Source organism: Argiope bruennichi, chromosome 3 (assembly GCF_947563725.1).
Source record: "Argiope bruennichi chromosome 3, qqArgBrue1.1, whole genome shotgun sequence".
NCBI classification, from domain to species: domain Eukaryota; kingdom Metazoa; phylum Arthropoda; class Arachnida; order Araneae; family Araneidae; genus Argiope; species Argiope bruennichi.
Genome location: NC_079153.1, coordinates 40,434,077 through 40,452,781, shown reverse-complemented (window position 1 = coordinate 40,452,781; position 18,705 = coordinate 40,434,077). Strand labels below are relative to the sequence as shown.

The 18,705-nt window shown below is 28.4% G+C and overlaps 1 protein-coding gene across 1 annotated transcript in view; it reads left to right on the top strand.

Moving 5' to 3' along the window:
• The window catches only part of LOC129962501 (neurensin-1-like), a 161,443-nt gene that overhangs the window by 41,647 nt on the left and 101,091 nt on the right, over positions 1-18,705 (top strand). Inside the window, exon 2 of the mRNA XM_056076244.1 lies at positions 6,845-6,951. The gene's annotated coding sequence lies outside the window, so the exon portion shown is untranslated. The remainder of the gene's footprint in view (positions 1-6,844; positions 6,952-18,705) is intronic.

The window sequence follows — 18,705 nt, the reverse complement described above, 5'->3', positions numbered from 1 at the left end:
TTTCTGCACTAGAGATGTTAATTATTTACATCACATTTTTTCTATCTCCCTCTCTTCTTTTTCCAGTTATCGTGCTAAATTATTTTAACCCTTTAAAGGGCCATTTTTTTCTAGTCATATTACGTTTAAATATTTTTAGGCTTGAAATTAGAATAAGAAAAGGGATTCATTTAGCTTATTAGACTAATTTAATTTGATTAATTAATTAATTTGGTTAATGAATAATTAAGTAACAAATCAAGACACATCATTTTGTCTGAAATAAAGAACTGAAGCATCTAAGTTTCTGACTTACTAAAAAAATTTGTCAGAACTTATGCCAACCTACATAAATTCATACAAAGATTGATACATTTGGTGGGACGTATACTTCCCACGACCCTAGAAAGGGTTAAAACAGCTGGACAGACTGAGTTCCTCTAAATGGATTTTGCTGAAAATTTGATAGAAATCTGCAAATTTAGTATAAAGGCCGTATACCAAATTTCATACATCAAGATCAAAACATTTTTGAGTTATCTTTGTAATAGACATAAGAAGTTTTCTAAAAAGAATTTTCTAAAAAATTTTTCGAATTCAGGAAGGTTCTAAAAGGTGGAGATTCGTCAAAATCTCGAGTTCGAATTTTTCGATGATTACTATACTTTATGTTATGTTTACAAAAAAGTAAAATGGCAGAAAAAAGTTTTAATTTCTTTTTATCGTGTGTTACGTAGGTATATATTTCCTATATCACTAATGACTCCCAAGTACGTGTAGCTGTTATATTTTCAATTACACATTGGTCTTAATTACCCTTACTTTTATTTGATCCTTTATATTGGAGCCTCTTTATTTATATAAATTATTTTGCTGAATTTATGCAAATTATTTAGCCTTAAAAATATGATTGGTGTTAATACAAATTCATCCTTTTTTGTGTTGCTCAAATGAAACATAAATATTCAGACAATCTGCTTTCTTAATAATTTTCGCTTTAACCCTTTCTAGGGCCGTGGGAAGTATGCTTCCCACCAAATTTATCAATCTTTGTACGAAATTATGTAGGTTGGCATAAGTTCTGACACATTTTTTTAGAAAGACAGAAACTTAGATGCTTCAGTTCTTTATCTCACACAAAATGACGTGTCTTGATTTGTTACTTAATTATTCATTAACCAAATTAATTAATTAATCAAATTAAATTTATCTAATAAGCTAAATGAATCCCTTTTCTTATTCTAATTTCCAGCCTAAAAATATTTTAACATAATATGACTAGAAAAAAATGGCCCTTTAAAGGGTTAACAGATATGATTTTAGAAAGATTATTAAGATTTCTCCGCTCTCTTTCAACAATGAAATTATCTTACAAATTGGATTAAGAAAAGTCACGTGAACGCTATTTTTTAAAAATTTCTCTTGAGTTCTTCTTTAAACGTTGCGGTTCTTCTTTATTTTTGGAAATTCATTTCTAAGGTAACCTTCGCTTTAATAATGCATGATCTGCTTTATTGAAGTGAGATATTTCATCCGTTTTATTGATTATGAAAAGAATATGGGGAAAATTAACATTTACCCTTTATAATGTTATTTATAACGACCCTGAGTTAAATAATAAATTATTCACAATATATCACATGTGGATTTCCTATTTCAACTTTGTGCTAATTCATAATGTCATAAAATAAAGATTTATGATTCTTATCTGAAATTAAATTGATTAAAATGCACATTTAACAAAACCTTCAACTCTGAGAAGCAGATTTAATTTTAATTCGGAAATTCCTACAAACACATTTCTGTTCCATTATCTTCATGGTGTATTCCAAAATTTATTATTATTATGAAGTCTCTGAAATGTTAATCAAATCAGTGAGAGAGGAGGAATTATAGAAGATTGGAAAATTTCTCGCAGCAAACTGGATATGAAATGAAGTAATAGGTTGGATCTAAGCCTCTCGTTCTCTAGCGCAGTGAGAGAGAATTAGAAGTGAAGCAGCTTTTAGCTGAGAGGTTGAATATGGAAAGACGTAATGAGTTTAGACATTACTCTGAATATGTAGCAGAATATAAGATGATCATTTCACCATGTAAAGGATTAGGCGGAAATTAGATAAACGGATCATTTTATAATTTTTATAACATATTACATTTTGAAATAATTTTAGGTTAGAAATTCATATTAAGGCAATAAAATTAATAGCAACAAACATGTTTTTTTATAAATTCTATCATTGTATTAAAAAGAAAAACATATTTTTTTAACCGAAATCTTGAAAGTCAAAACAAAAATTGGAGTATCGTAGTTTAGATAGAAAAGCTTTAAATAAATTCAAATTGGAATAACTTTTCATCAAAATTTTATTTTTATAGGATGGATATCAGAGCTGATATTCGTTATCTTTTTTTTTTCAAACTTTTCCGATTAATCACGCTTTAACGTTCATATAGTTGAGAAAAAAATATGTGCTTTTTATCCATTAATAAAAGTACAGTAGACTCCCGATTATCCGCGCCTGCCGCACAAAGTTTTTTTTTTTTTTTTTTTGACTGATTTTTTCAAAAAGTTGCAGTTTTACAGTGATGCTTTTGTAATTACATAATACATTACAGTATTAAAACAGTACATATGTATTAATTTTTCTGTGTATCGTTGACGCCTCTCGTAAATACAAAGCACTTTTCTGTTTTCATTAACAAAATGCATTTTAAGTTAGTTTTGAGTGATATACTAAAATATTAAGCATTAGTTAAGCATTTCCTGCTGTTTATTTTACGTTTTATTGTACATAAAACGATTTTTTAAAGTTGGAATGACGGTTTTCTTTTTTGCTATATCCGTTTTTAGCTTTTTTCGGATTATCCGCGATTTTTGTTATCCGCGGCGGCCGCGCCACCCAATTCCGCGGATAATCGGGAGTGTACTGTACTTTTTATCATGTGAGAATATGATGTTGTTTTGGTATGGGGTTTTGAAATCCCAAAATGCGTAGGAAGAAAATAAAGGGCATAGATCGTAAGAAGTTATCGCCCAGAAAAGCACAAAGAAGAAAACAGGAATCAACGCAAGACAGCAAGCAAAGGAATCGAAAGCTATTATTATAATATACGTAACATAATAATATAAATAATAATATAATTTTTTTAAAATTTCCATTTTCGAGCTGGCAAAAAAAAAAGTTTTAGAGCTCAAATGATTTTGAAAGAAGAGAAAACTTATCGTTTTTCTAAACATTGAGGCTTTCGCAAGACAATAATCATGTAACCATTCCAAACCAGATGAAACCAAATTTTCGCAGTAATAATAATCTGGCATCTAGAAAAAGTTTCGGAGCCTGAACGATTTTGAGATGTAAAAAAGAAAAACGTAGTTTTTATAAATATCGACGCATGCGTAATCTGATAATCACATGATTGGTTCAAACCAGTTTAAACTGGTTAAAAAATAATGTTCTCACATGATAACGAAAATTTACTAAAGCATATTTCAATTTTATCTTTTTTAATTTTATTATATTTGTCTTTTAATCAGTCCTCTTTTTATATTTTATGACATTTACTGAGGCTTTAAATACTCTAAGCAGTACTAAACGCTGCAAAACAGAAAGCTGACTACTCTGCCAAATTCTCTGTCACTGTCTAAGCTTATATTCACATCTAAACAATCATACACATAAAATAATTAAATTTTATTTCTCTAATAAAAGATTGTTTAAACCATTTTTACTTTTATTATAGTCTCTTTATTTTTTAATAATTTTATATTTTATGATTGCAAATATTGAGGAATCTAAAGTTTTTTAGTTCTTAATTAATAGATGGCGACCCGTTTGTAAAATCGGTTTTTAGCTAAAGGATTATATTAATTGATTGTTTAGATCTATAAAAATATAAAAATGTTTTAATGTCCTCACAAATCAATAACTGTACAAAATTTTAAGAACTTTAGTTCATAAAGAAGCAAATGCAAAATCGATTATGAAACTCAATCGCCACAGATATGAAGCATGCAAAATTAAATGAAAGAATTTCAAAATTGTCTTTATTTTATTTATTAATATTTTGAAATCTTCAAGTAAAATCTCATTCATGCAAAAAAAAAAAAAAAAGTTGATATATGTAGCCTGTCTGACATCTTCATTTTTTGAAAAATTGCTTGATAGGATTTATTCCCTTAAATTGCCATTCTTAAAATTGAGGGTGTGAGTATCCATTATTACATTAATTCAAACTAGTTTTATTGATACAAGTTATTATTAATATCTACAGGGTGTCCGACAAGGTATGCAGTGTCTAATGTTTACAGATGCGGATAGAACACGTTAAGACGAGTATTTTGATATGTAACATGTGGGATCCCCGATTATAGCTTCATAGTCTAATTTCACGAAAAACGTTAATAATGAAATCGGCAGTTTGTATTCCAAATTACGATGCATAGGACGATTACCCAATATGGATATTTTCCTAGGTGATTATGCAAATTCGTGACAACCAATGACAGGAAAAGCGTGTCTGCGAATATGCAAATTCTGCAGCGGCATATAAGGCTGGAAAACAGGTTTGATAAGAATAAGTCGTGCGTTATGCACAAAAAGAATTATGTGTCATGTGCGTATTCGTTGTGCAAACGAGAAAATATTCGAATGAACGTGTTTTCGGGGTGCTGACTTATCATGAATTGCAATCATCATATCACAGTGTGGTGAAAAAGTCGGCAATCACCACAATATAAAATGGCACGACGATCAAAAGAACGTATGAAAGATTTAAGGAAATAGTCACTGTGTTGGGCAATATGCTAGGGAAAATGTGACGGGAAAAAAGCGATATTTGCAAGAACAGAACTTAATGTTCAGGAAGTGATTGACAGTGACATCCCGTTCTTAAGCGATTATTGGTTTATGCAAGATTGTGCTAAACCTCGCCGCACTTCAATCTCCTAGCTGAACATTTTCATGATACCCTGATAGAGTTAGATTACATTACGAAACAAATAATGGTAGAGAATGGCCACCTTCCTCCCCGAATCTTAATCCGTGCGATTTTTTTTATGGGGACGTTTGAAAGACACAGTGTATCTCATACAGCCCTCAACATTGGATGACTTGAGAGCAGCAACTGAAACTAAGGTAAAAAAAAAATTGGAACAGATGTTTTGCAGAAAACAATCTAGAACTTCGATTCCAAGCTTCGCCATTTTATTTGTTCGAACGGACGATATGTCGAAAATCTATTGTATTGAAAGTTCTCAATGAACATTTATTTTCACTTGTTTTGTTCTCATTTCTTGAAATTTTCATGACACAAGCTTCACATTTTCTGAATTAGACTATGATGCTATATTCGGGGACCCCCACATGTTGTGCATCAAAATACTCGTTTTGACGTGTTCTATGCGTATCTGTAAAATTTAGACGCTGCATACCTTGTAGGACACAATGTATATATATATATATAATATATAATATACTGATTTATTATTAATACCGCCATATGTAGATGTTACACTTGTGAACATGCATTTTTTTATTGGGATTAATTCATAAAATGCTAGCTCGAATAATTAGGGGATTAGTATTGGGTTTAACGTTTTTTGCGTTTGATGCCCTGTCATGTCCATTCAATCCTAAGACAGGAAGAAAAATTGGCTCGCATGTCGTATGTTTGTATTGTATAATGTACATCATTTAACTATATGTCATTGAAAATGTTGGGCAAAATTATGAAACATCTTACAGCAAGCAGTTAATAACATAAATACACATAATTTATTTAAATATATGCTATTTTAAAAAGAGCAGAATACAGTAAGGAAAATTTTTGTAGTAATGTAATTACAATAAGACAAAGTAAATACAAGAATTAGTTTTCTGTAATATAGTCTCGTTTACATACAAATCTAGTTTTCTCATTTATATTCTTACAAATAAACAGATAGATGTATGATTTGTTCCACCCTTTTATATAGATTTATAATATGGTTAAAGGATTTGACAAATTTCATCTGTTTAGTTTGTCGTAATTTTGAATTATCTTCACAAATCAATCGACATATTTAATTCAAAAAATTAACTTGGGATTTCTCAGTATAATTCTCAGGGCCTCAATTGAATTTGGGAGAGTAGCCAGACAATTAAACGATTGCAATGCTTGTTTTTGTATACTCCGTATGTGAAAAAGTAAAAAAGGTGCATTTAAAAACCTGATAAAAATCATATCCTGCATTCATTATTTTATAGATTACAAATACAAAAAAATAGCTGTGAAATATATATTTATTCATATTTGTATTATTCTATATTTACGGAAAAATCCATACGCTACTGTTTACTGCGTACAGTGAAAAGTCCAACAAGCATGGTAACAGTTAAAGAAGGCATATTTTACAAGGAAATATAGCTAAACTATACATAAAAACAACAGTTGGAATAAGCAGGGAAGGAGTAGAACTAGGAAATCGATATTGGACAACCGTAATAACATAAAGGAATCATATAAAACTCACAGGAAAACAAACCCTAAAAAGAGACTTCACTTTCAATCACTGCTCACTGATTCCATTTTTCGGACTTTTATATTCTCAGAGCAAAGAATCTTCTAGAAGGATATCGTATCTTCTGTCCTAATCCAAATGTCGTCAAAATTCCAATCATTTCAAGAGCTCTGGGTTTTGTCGCAAAGGGCACGATATTGTTGACCTATAATCCATTTAATCTGTAAAATTCTCATCTTTATTATGGAATTACATGCCAGAGAAATATGGTAGATAAATGATAATATTTTACTTCTTTAGTATTATTTGAAATATCGAGCAAATTTTTATGATCCATATCTATATTTAATCTTTCTCTTTTTCCAGGTGGAGCAACATTTAATCACAAGCAATCGCAAAAGCTGTTCTTACAAGAATATGAATTGCAGCAAATAACGGCACTTCTCTACTTCGTATGTGCATCTAGTTATCAGGTAAATGAATTCTTCTTCATTCATTGCATATCAAAATCACTCTATTTTCCCCAGAGAAATTTTCTGCTATAATTTGCCGAAATAATAAGTTGTCATGACAACCTAATTAGAATAATGCTACACTTCGAGCATTTTGATTAAAGTACTAGATGTTTGGATATATCTGAATTTCAAACTTTCTATGGCTCTCGGTTATTATTTCTGTAGGTGAATTAAAAGCATTTTAAGACATAAACTAAATCATTTCAACGCTTAATTTAAAAATACTAGTATGTTTTTGAATGGAATGCATTATATATAACTTTTTAGTGTACCCTATGAAATTATAGTTATTAAAAACAAAATTGTAGGGATAATCTATCTTTTAATTTCCAGATTACTCCATTTTCTTAATTCTCATATAATCTATTTAGATATTAAACCTTTGCACTTGGAAAAGTAATTCGATACATGATTATTCACTTGATACAAAGATTTGTTTATTGCTCAGAAAAATATATATTCATCATTGTTTTAAGTTGAATTTCTTTGAAAAATTAATCTACATCTATTTACCATTCTATAGGCGTTTTTAACAATCAAAATTGAAAAATAAATGAATAAAACCTTAAAATGATGCGACATCTTGAATGATGAGTTGGAGGCATCATCCGAGTGAAAAGGGTTAATCAGGATCTTTCTTCCTTCACGCAATTAACTATTTGAATTTTCAGTTCAAACAGTCTGTTATTATAAAATAAGCAAAATATTAATTTATTTTAAAGAATTGCCAAAATTCAGGGAAGATGTGCATAAAAGTTAAATTGGCATCATGAAAAAAACATTTTTTTTATTCTTAAAATGCTACAAAAACAGTTTTAAGATTATTTTTGAGATGTGGCTAAAAAAAGCCAAAATTTTACTTGATATTTAATTATAATTATAATTATAATTTTAAAAATATTGCTTTAAGACGCACACTAAGTGACATCTGTGCTAAATTTGATAGTTCTAGATCAGTTATTCCTATTCAGAAAATTGCCAATAAACACACATATTCGCCTTTATATTAGTGCAAGTTTAAACCTTTAAATGTACGGCTGTTTTTTGAACCATAATTGCTGTAAACCTGTAAAAAATCTTCTAACTTTTCATTATTACGGTATAATGAATTGATGAATGATATCTTGGTTTTTATAGTCTTAGATATCTATTTTAAAGTCAGGTTTGTGTTCAGCAAGTAAGCAATGAGATACCCAAATTTAAATTTTATTTTCACAAATAGTGTCGCTTAGTATAAAAATTGAGATAAAGTCGTATACAAGGAAATGAATTTTTTTTAGATACTTCTTTATTATAGCTATCCACGACATTCAATCGTCGAGTAACTGAGACACATTTTAAAGATAAATTATTGTGTCCATTTTTGGCAACTTGTGTAATCTTGTGAAGCAAATCCAGGATTCTATAATGAAGAATTACCATTTCTTATAAAACATGAACACTTTTCTGCACGTTATATTGGCGATAAACAAAAATTGTTGAAGAAGGAACCAAATTTAAAGTTTTAAAATATCTTACTTTATTTTAAGACATGGTTATATAAATAAAATCTTTTACTTATTTAACCAGTTCTTAAAATCTCTTTAGAAATTTTCACTCGATTCTTAAACAACGTCGTCCAAATAATATGATCATAATATTAAAATAAAATCACGTGTTTGCATTATCACTCCACTAACTTAATGTTGCCACCATTATTCATAAAGAAGGTTTTATTTTAAACTGAAAGCCAAAGGCACTAACATTTTCAGGTGCCAAACGAACTTTTAGAGGGAAAAAAAAATGTTTATCAGAACATTAATGGCATTAGCTACCATTATAATTATTATCTTAAAAGCGTATCAACTCATTCAACAGCGAAAAGCTTATTAATGCATTTCGTTGTCAGCAATTTGACGTTTAATTAACCGTATTATCATTAAGCATAATTAATTCTTGTTAATACTTTAAAAGGGTTCCTTGAAAGTTTGACTTTCTTGACTGTCATTTGAAGTGAAGAGGTTCTTTCAACATAATTTTCCTTGAAATGTCCTGGGGATAAAAGAGACTGCCAATTCTTTTTATTTTTGTTCCGGAGAAGGGAAAAAAATCCCTTTTCTTTGCGATAAATGGCGTAATTAGAATCCACAACCTATTGAAAAAGATTCTCTTTTACAAACGCATTTAAAGCTTAAAGTGATATGAAAACATTCATTTATGATGCAGATGTTTTTTTTTTTTTTTATTTTCAAAACTCGTCTGCGTCCTAATGATTATTTAATTTTAATACATTGTGCGATGTTGAAAAGTAGAATACACGCAGAAAAGAAATATGAAAAACATAAAAAGAAACATTTCTGAAATTTAATTTATTTTGGAAATCCACTTTAATAATGTAATATTTATTTCATAATGTTGTTTAAAAATTTCGGAGCTTTTTGAATTGTTTTCAACATCTTTTGGACTATTTGAGTTTTTAAATATTCTTTTTTATTTATTTTCAAAAGAATGAAAATAATTTTGTTAGATCTTAAATTAATTTTCTTTTAGATGTTGAAATTTTTTATTTACCCTATTATAATTTAAAAGTACATTTTCTAAAATATGTTGAAACATTAGTTATGAATAAAATGAAAATTTTTAGCTTTAGTTTTGCTGATGGATTACAAAGACATGTTAAAATAAACACATTGATTTTTTTAAAAAATTTGCTATTTCTTTACAAATTAGAAAGTCTAATGAAAATTATTAAACGTTTCGAAACATTTATTAAAATGAAAGAAAAATGCGTGAAAGCAGATGTGGTATCATTAAAAAAAATTTCTAATACTATATAACAATAATATACTTCGAAATTTCTGAGAAAACGTATTGAAATTTTGATTAACGAAATTTTAAAATGACTGTAAATTAAATTTTGAAAACAGCCTCTTCAGTGTGAATTCACTTTTCAACAAAAATTTTCTGCCAAATTTGGAAACTTTAGATCCTACTAAATGCAATTAAATCTCTTCAAAGCATTTTGAATGAAGTTTGGCTTCCCACAATTTACAGATAGATTGCCATCCTGTAATTTTATTATTGCTTTAAAATTTCCTGAAATTTTTTTCGCATAATACCTAATAAAGATGCACCCCCCCCCCGCGCTCTCAAAAGATTTATTTGGGGCGTGAATCTGGCATTTTTATAAAATCTATCAATCAATTTTTTTAATCATTAATCTCTGGCATGCGGTTAATACAACACTATCTGAAAATCAAATCTATCATTTGGATGCTGTTTTTAACAAACTGTCAACAAAAATTTGACCTAGAACTACAACTGAAATGACAAAGTTACATACCAAATTCCATTTAAGTCATTGCGAATTATTTGAATTGTGAATAATTTTTGAGATTTACATGCGACTGAAAATACAGACGGTCAATGATTTGTCAGATTTTTTTTCCAGATTATAATATTGATCTAGATTAGATACTAAACCTGTAAACTAAATTTTATCAGTATAGTTCTTTACATTTTATAGTTATATTTATTTGTACTCCGGACAAAAAGACTTCTTCTTAACGAATTTCACATAAAATTTGCTAAAAATCTACAATTTTGGTGTAAATTCTTAATATGAAATTTCATCTGTTCTAGTGAAAAGATTTGCGAGTTATTGTATTCATATACGGACATGATTTCCACAGATATATTTAAATACATTTTTCGACTTGAGAAAGTCTGAAACATGGAAATTCATCAAAATTTCCAGTTTCAGTTTTTCGACGATTGCAGTACTTTCTCTTAATATACTTCATCTATATAGTTATAATAAAGCTCAATGTGTGTGTGTGTGTGTGTGTTGGCGCTCAAACAGGCCAGGTCATTTGACATCCAGCTATCAAATTTGGTACATGTATACCTTAGAGGTCGGGAATGTGCACCTGGGGTCCCTTTTTTGAAATTTCTGACTGAAATTCTGACTGTTGACAGGACAACCAACGGATGATTTAAATTATTTTTAGGTTAGTTGCATGCTTTTTTAAGTAAATTGTATTTATGTTAATTATATATTTTTTGTATATGCTTATAGTTTTAAGTACATCGTTTTTTAAGTAGCTTTTCTAAACCTGTTTTCGACCGATTATTTTAAACGATTGATTTTATTTTCTTAGTGTTTGATGCATTTAAAATGAAACATTGTTAATGAATTGATCTGTTCATGATGAATCTGAGAAATTTTTGTTGACAAATTCTTGAGATATTACATAAATTAAGAAAGATATTCTTTAGTGCCCATAAAGTTTAAATGCTCAGTGACTCTATTATCAGTAATCATATTATTAAAAAAAATGCTTTGTTTCAGTAAAAAAATATTATTTTATTAATTGCAGATTAATCATTTATGCTTTAATTTAAAGCATAATTTCTACGAGGGGTAACAGAAAATTAAAGAGATGCATATCACGTTATGACTGAAGGTCTTTATAATATTATGAGTCTATCAAAATTTGAAGTTTTAAAATATTTTGCTGAAGAATCTATTAAAGTTGGAATTGCGTAAAATATTTAATGGTACGACCGGAGTTTAACCCCCTGCTTGGCGTAATTTTTAAAAATCGCCAACAACGGCCTTGCGAAATGTTCAAAAGCAAAGGAGCAGATGTTCAATTATAGTGCATAATAAAGATTGCCTGCTTTGGCGCGTTATCGCAACTTGGCGAAGAAGGGGGTTAAACTCCGGTTCAACCTATTTAACTATTAAAATTTAAACGAACATTAAGATTGGCGAACCGGCTGGTCGCCAAAGGCGGCTAGTATATAATAAAAAAAAAACAGACATTCGAGGAAAAAATCATTACTTGCACATTAAGTATCAAGAAAAATCTAATCGAAAACTCAGAAACACTATTTTTGATGTGATAATTAGAATTTGATAACCAAATTATCCAAATAGGTGACTTTCTATTATTATCATATTTTGCTCTTTACTTCCTCGTATACAAAGGCGATGTATTGTTATTATCAAAACATTCAAACTCGAGAGTTTCTCTGTCTCATTTCTATGGTTTCCTAGTTTCGAATCTCTTGTTTAAGACCTCTTTAAATCCGAAAAACACATTTTTGAACTATGCTTTCCTGCCTGTCGGTGTTTGAACAAAATGTCTTAAAACCGCTTTGAGCTAGACAAATGAAATCGTATGGCATTTATACTAAGTTTGTAGGTCTCTCAAACTTTAAATTAATTTCATTAAAAAGAAATATGTCTGTCTGAATGAACATGATAATTACAAAATTAAAAAAGCTAGACATAAAATGTGGTCTATTTGTGTTTATTTATTTATTTTTGTCTCTTGCTTTGTAGTTAGAAATCAAATTTTAAACCAAATCTTTCAAGAGATTGAAGTTTTGCCCATCTGTACTTAAACGTTTCATTGGCGTTTACCCATCTATATTTAAAATAAAAAACTATTTTTAAAAAAAAAACAAATTTGGTTTGAAATCTTGCAACTAAAATTCTAGGACTGTTATTTTCATTCGGTCCAAACTTCCTATTCGGATTTTATTTTGTTATAATACAAATCTCAAATTTCTTGTATGTGGAACTCTGAAAATAAATTTTTTTGGAAATCTTGCCATTTGCGGCCTACCCTGAGGTCTACATTTTTTTGGCAGGGGGGAGATAGCTGAATAATATCTTTATTAATTTATACTTCAAGAATATCACTTCCTCAGTTTTATTTTAAAGAAATTGATAAACTCTTACTTAAAAAATATAAGTTTCATAACAAGTTCTCTATTTAGCAATATAAATGCCTTATTTTATTTCTAATACAATATGAATATATGTTCAATTTCATTACTACGTTAATATAAGACTATACGACAAGTTTAAATTTCAATATTTCCTTCAAATATAGGAAGAAATAAAAGATACTAAAAATTATTCCTTCATTTTTTCAAAAGTTCACAACAATTAAATCATAATTCAAAGAATTTATGTTTTTTCATTCAGTTTCAGCTTTATCTCAGATAACACGAAAGTGATCCACAACGAATATTAACTCAACTAAACACGAATTGATCTTCAAAATTATTGATATTTTCAAGTTGTTATATGACATATAGAATATGGAACAATTTCGTAGAGATATCTCGCAATATTTTATACCAATACAGATATGAATATACTGAGCGAATATTAGCACAGGAGATGCAAAATTTAATATCTATTGAACAAATATTTCTTGGGTTAACGCTGATTCCCTTTGATTTAAGCTCAGAATTTCATAACAAATCTAGAATATTTGGTCGGTTATCTCTTCAATAAATTCAAGGAATATATGAAACATGAAATATTTATTACCGAATATGACTTCATTATAAAAATCTGCAAACAATTGGAATAGATAGAACAAGTTTTGATCTAATTTTTTTCTACAATTTTATTTTAATGCAACCGGATATCAAATTAAAAAATCACATCCAGAAATGTATTATAATTAAAATAATTCGTAATCGTTTTGTTTTTAAACAATTGTAATTGTAATCGTAATCGCAATTGTTCTATGCAATCAATTATAATACTTTGTAATGCTTTCAATGTTATAAATTTTCTTTTCTTTTTTTTTAATTTTGTTTATAAGTGTGATACTTTTATGAGTTATATTTTGAAAATGTATTGCAATATTAAATTGAAGTTATAGAAGGATAATTTTTTAAGATACAAAAAAAATAATAATATTTTCAGACATTTTTGTCGATATTAATTCATTTGTACTTTGGGAAGATTTTTTTTTTATATTTATTCATACGTCGTATTTTGTACCAATTTAACGCAATATTAATCCTTTTCTGTTCATTGATTCGAAATAAAATTGTCTAGAAAATTGATTTCTTGGAAAAAAAATTGTTATGCGTATATATTAATAAAATAATCGAAAAACGTGCCTGACATTCATTAGAAACTGAAATTCCTACGACAACCAAATGGAGAATCTTCTAGAACTTAAACAGCTTCAAATAATTCATTGAATTAACCCCCAAAAAATTACCGAAATGATATCTTATTTGAATTGGTTCTAGTAACAAGAATTCGGAAATCGTAATTGACATTTCTATAAATAGAGGGCACGAGGTGGGAAATTGAGTTCTGGATTAGATACATTTATACATATATTTAGAATGTTCACTCATGAAAATATTAAAGCTCAATAACCAGTCATTTCCGAGAAAATAGCCTTCAAACTTTCTACATAGCTTGTATACTAATAACGTAGCACCACTGCCGAGAGCCCAAACAGTACAGTGGATAAGGCGCTAACCAAAAATATTGACTCGGCTTGGGTAAAAAAACAACAGCAGTGAGCATTGTTATATTTGCGATATTTCTTTCACCATCCTTGTCTTGTGTTTTCCTTTTTTAGTACCTACCATCTATTTCCAAGAAAAGAAAAAAAAGTTTAAGTAACATTTTTAATTGCAATTTTTAACGATTTGCTTTTGTTTGTATTATCAAAATAAGATAGCTAAAAAGCATGGAGAAACAGAGTTTATGAAGCTTTCGTATTTTTAAAGATTAAAATCATGTGATTCCTTAAGCAGTAAAGAATCGTGTTCTTGTAACTTCAATGATTCATGAACTACATGATTTAATTCAGAAACCTAATAAATTATTTCTGAAAATCAGTTCATGAAATTTATAGCAATAAAAAAAATTCCCTTCTAGTAACGACTTAAAATAAACTTTGTTTAAAAACTGATATGTAGCTGTCATATCACATAAAGAAAAATTCTAACCTATATTGCATCGAATAGAAACCGATAGTAAATTCAGGACGACGTCAAATCCGTCTTTCAAATGCTTTAAAAGGATTCAAAACACACAGTTTTTCTCACTTCTTCAACCTTTTATCTGTATTTTTTCTTTTCTGAAAAAACAGAATGGTGAACCAATATCCGATTCCGATAAACTTATCTCAAGAATAAGAAAGCGAAGATGAATGCCGGTTGTAAAATGTAGTCACCTCACTTGTAACTATTCAACTGGTCAGCCGCACTTTCAGCCTGATAGGTTTCCTTTTTTTTACTGCGATCTACAGAATAAAAGGTAGAATAAAGCGTGAAAACGTGTATAAATATAAAACCCTAAGACGATTTAAAACCGTAGCCACCGTCTCCTATTGAATCGTGCACCAGCACTGTTCCAGATTGCTCACTAGCCTGTTGTTCCATACTAAATGAACAAAGCAGTTATTTTCCTTTGATATTTTTTGTTCGCCCAGCACGTGTGCCGTCCAAAGGGAAAACAGGTTGCCATGACGACAGGCCAGAAGAACGAAGGAACGGTCTCCGTATTTTGATCGGCAGTCTAGAGGAGAAAAACAATTCTCCAGGAGGAGTTTAATGGTATTTATTACAAAAGGTCCAATCCCCTAGCGAGACTGGTGGAGATACCACTTATCTGTAACGAAAGCAACATGCTGTAGTAAGCAGATGGTTTTTGGGAAATGAAATTTTGTTGGAATATAGACATCGGGGCGTTTGAATATGTTGTGTGTGAAATGGTTTCGATTAAATGATGGTAATGAAATAAAATTTTTATGTCTTGTTCCTTTTTTATTCTTTGGCCAGTTTCTTTTATTACTAGGGGCTTTGATCTATAATCGACAGATATTTTTGCCTTCGATGATTTATATAGTTAATAGTAACTGGGATATAGTTTTCATAGTTTACTTGCTTTTGTTTAAGACGTTCCGTAGCAATTAGTTTTGGAAATAACTTATTCTCGATCAATAGGAATTCTAACAATTATTTAAATTAGATGCTTTACATTACAATGATTTCTTAATTAGTTTTAATGGAAAGTTATTGATATATTTAAAAATAATGTTATTTTCAGTTCCAAATCAAATATTTGGTATAAAGTGTAAAGTGTCTTTTACAAAATATTGAAAATTTTGTTTCATTAGTGAAAAAAGTGTAAATTAAATATTTTAAGAAGTATTAACTATAAAAGTAAGGAAGATTTCTGAGAAAATTATTGAAAATAAAAATATTTTGTCATACATTTTCAAACCATATGATTTGCGTATTATTAACTTTTGTATTAGAACATTATTTGAGATTAATATTTATTTTTTATTACTGCGTTTGATAAAATTCAGTGGAATGTAGCTTCGTAAACTAAAATAATATTAAAAATACGCATTGTTAATTTATTGAAGCCTATAAGCCATAGTTTTATTTAAATTTAAAGCACCTTTTCTGTAGATACAAGATTTTCATAAATTGAGCGCAATGTCGCCAACAAGTTTCTTTCTATAGTAAATTATTTTTTTTTATCTACAGAAAATTAACGGAGATTTTCTAACGAAATGGAATAATCTGTATCATTATGAAATGTTCATAAAATAAAAAGATGCAATTTGTCACATTTTCTCCATCTTTCATTTTATGACACAATTAGATCAAAGCATAAAAATACAAGTCAAATTAAATATAGTTTGCTTTTCATTCTCAATCAAAATGATGTTCTTTCTTACAAGAAATAAAGAAAAATTACTAGTTCATTAAAAGTACAGAATTAAACATTTCCTGTTTTCTGTAACACAAATTTTTAATAATTTTGTAAAATGTATATTATTTTAAAAATTGATATTTTTTTTATTAAACTGCTTAATATAATATATGTTATAAATGAAACTAAGAGTATTATTGATTTTTTTTGTATGACTTTAAAAGAGTAATAGAAAACTAGACTATGATATGCCAGTAAATCCAGAAGACATCTTGATTAATTTATTTTATAGATTTTAAAAATGAGTTGAAATATTTTGTGAAAATATCATTCAACATTTAAAGAGAAAAATTCTGTAAAAACGCATTTTAATATATTTGAAACCTGACCCCCATCATTTCCCTTTTGAATATTCTGTTATGTGTCAGCTTGAAGACAATGTACTGATTTGAGAATAATTATACTTTCAAAACTGCTAATTCGTGTATAATGTCAAAATGTCCCTTCTCAACAAACTAAACTAAATCTCTCCTCTCAAAAAATTCATAGATGAAATTCCCAGATATAATTAAAAATAAAAAGCTAATGAAATCATTTTTAATCTTATTTTTAAACATTATTGATGTTATTCGAACATAAATCTAGTCAGACTTCTTCCAGAAATTTCTAGATGATGTAAATTCGAATCAAGCTATTTAATTTTTGGATAACAATTATTATTATTACAGAAGAAATTAATCTAATGCCGAAAAGGGAAACATTTTTTACCGTCAAATATACGCCCTTACGAGTACTTTATTACGTTTAATTTCCTTCATTTCATTTATCAAAGGCAGTACATAAGTATATTATTCTCTGTATTTTACAACCATCTAATCTTATCAGCATCTTTGGCGTTTGTTTAATGGAAGGAAGACATTTTGAATGTCTTCAAGCGTCACTTGAACAATTTCTGTTTGCAATGTCCAGCTTAAACAGCTTACATTAGACTATTATGGAAAATCCTTTAATTGGAAACGTTCGCTGTTTACATTCATTGAGTTTCTTGTTTTTTCTGCAGAATAGAGAAAATGATTAAAATAACTTCATAACTCGGAAATACGGGTCTAAGAATACTTTTGTTTTAAACATTTTTTCAGCATTTGCGGATTTGAAGTAGGAGTAATTTAATAGCGCATTTTCAGACATTAAGATAATAGAGATTTTGGAATAACTTCTTGCCTATATGTTTACAGTCATTAGGACAAATTCATTAATCCCATTTACTGGGTATTATTAATAGAAAACGGATAGTCACAAACAATTTTGTACAGTTTATAAAGAAAGGAAGAAAAAAGAAAAAAAAAATCTGCATTTATTCTCCACTTTTAGAATGCAAAATGGCTGTTGTTGCTGTTTAAAATTAGCTGCAAGCATTCGATTGATTTTGCCTCGAAATAATCACTATATTTAAAAATCAGCACTCATTTTCATCAAGCCTGTGTTTGAGTTACGTTATTATGATATATATATATTATGCATAATATGATCCAAGATATGGAGTTCGTTGTTTTGTTAGAGATTATATAATGCTTATAAAATTTTTAATAAGTAATTATTTTTTATTTCATAAGGCATGTAAAAGTTATAGAATTCTATTCAAATAAATAAAAGAAATCTGGTTCGATTTTGTGAATTTCAACAGTCAGCTACGACTCTAAATCGTTGATTTATAAAAGATAATAAAATAAACCGACTTAAAAGCCTGAAAGCAACAACTGAATTTAAAATTTTATAAAATATTTTAGTTGATAAAACAAATGACATTTATTTTCCTTCTCAAATAACTTTTGAGATTAAAAATTTGAAATTTACACTCCCATCAACATCTAATTTTTAAATATTTCAAATATTCTTTAAAATAACAATTTTAAAGAAATTAAAGGAACGAAATCTGAGGCACTACCACGAAACCGCACGCTGCTATTATTGCTGATGCAAATAAAGATATAATTTATGATTTTCTCTCTGATCATGTTGGTTTCAATATTTGAAAATTGATATACTTTTGATCAACATTTGAAAATTGATATACTTTTGATCAACATTTGAAAATTGATATACTTTTGATCAACATTTGAAAATTGATATACTTTTGATCAACATTTGAAAATTGATATACTTTTGATCAACATTTGAAAATTGATATAATAATATATGATAAGATTGATATACATGATATTTAAGAA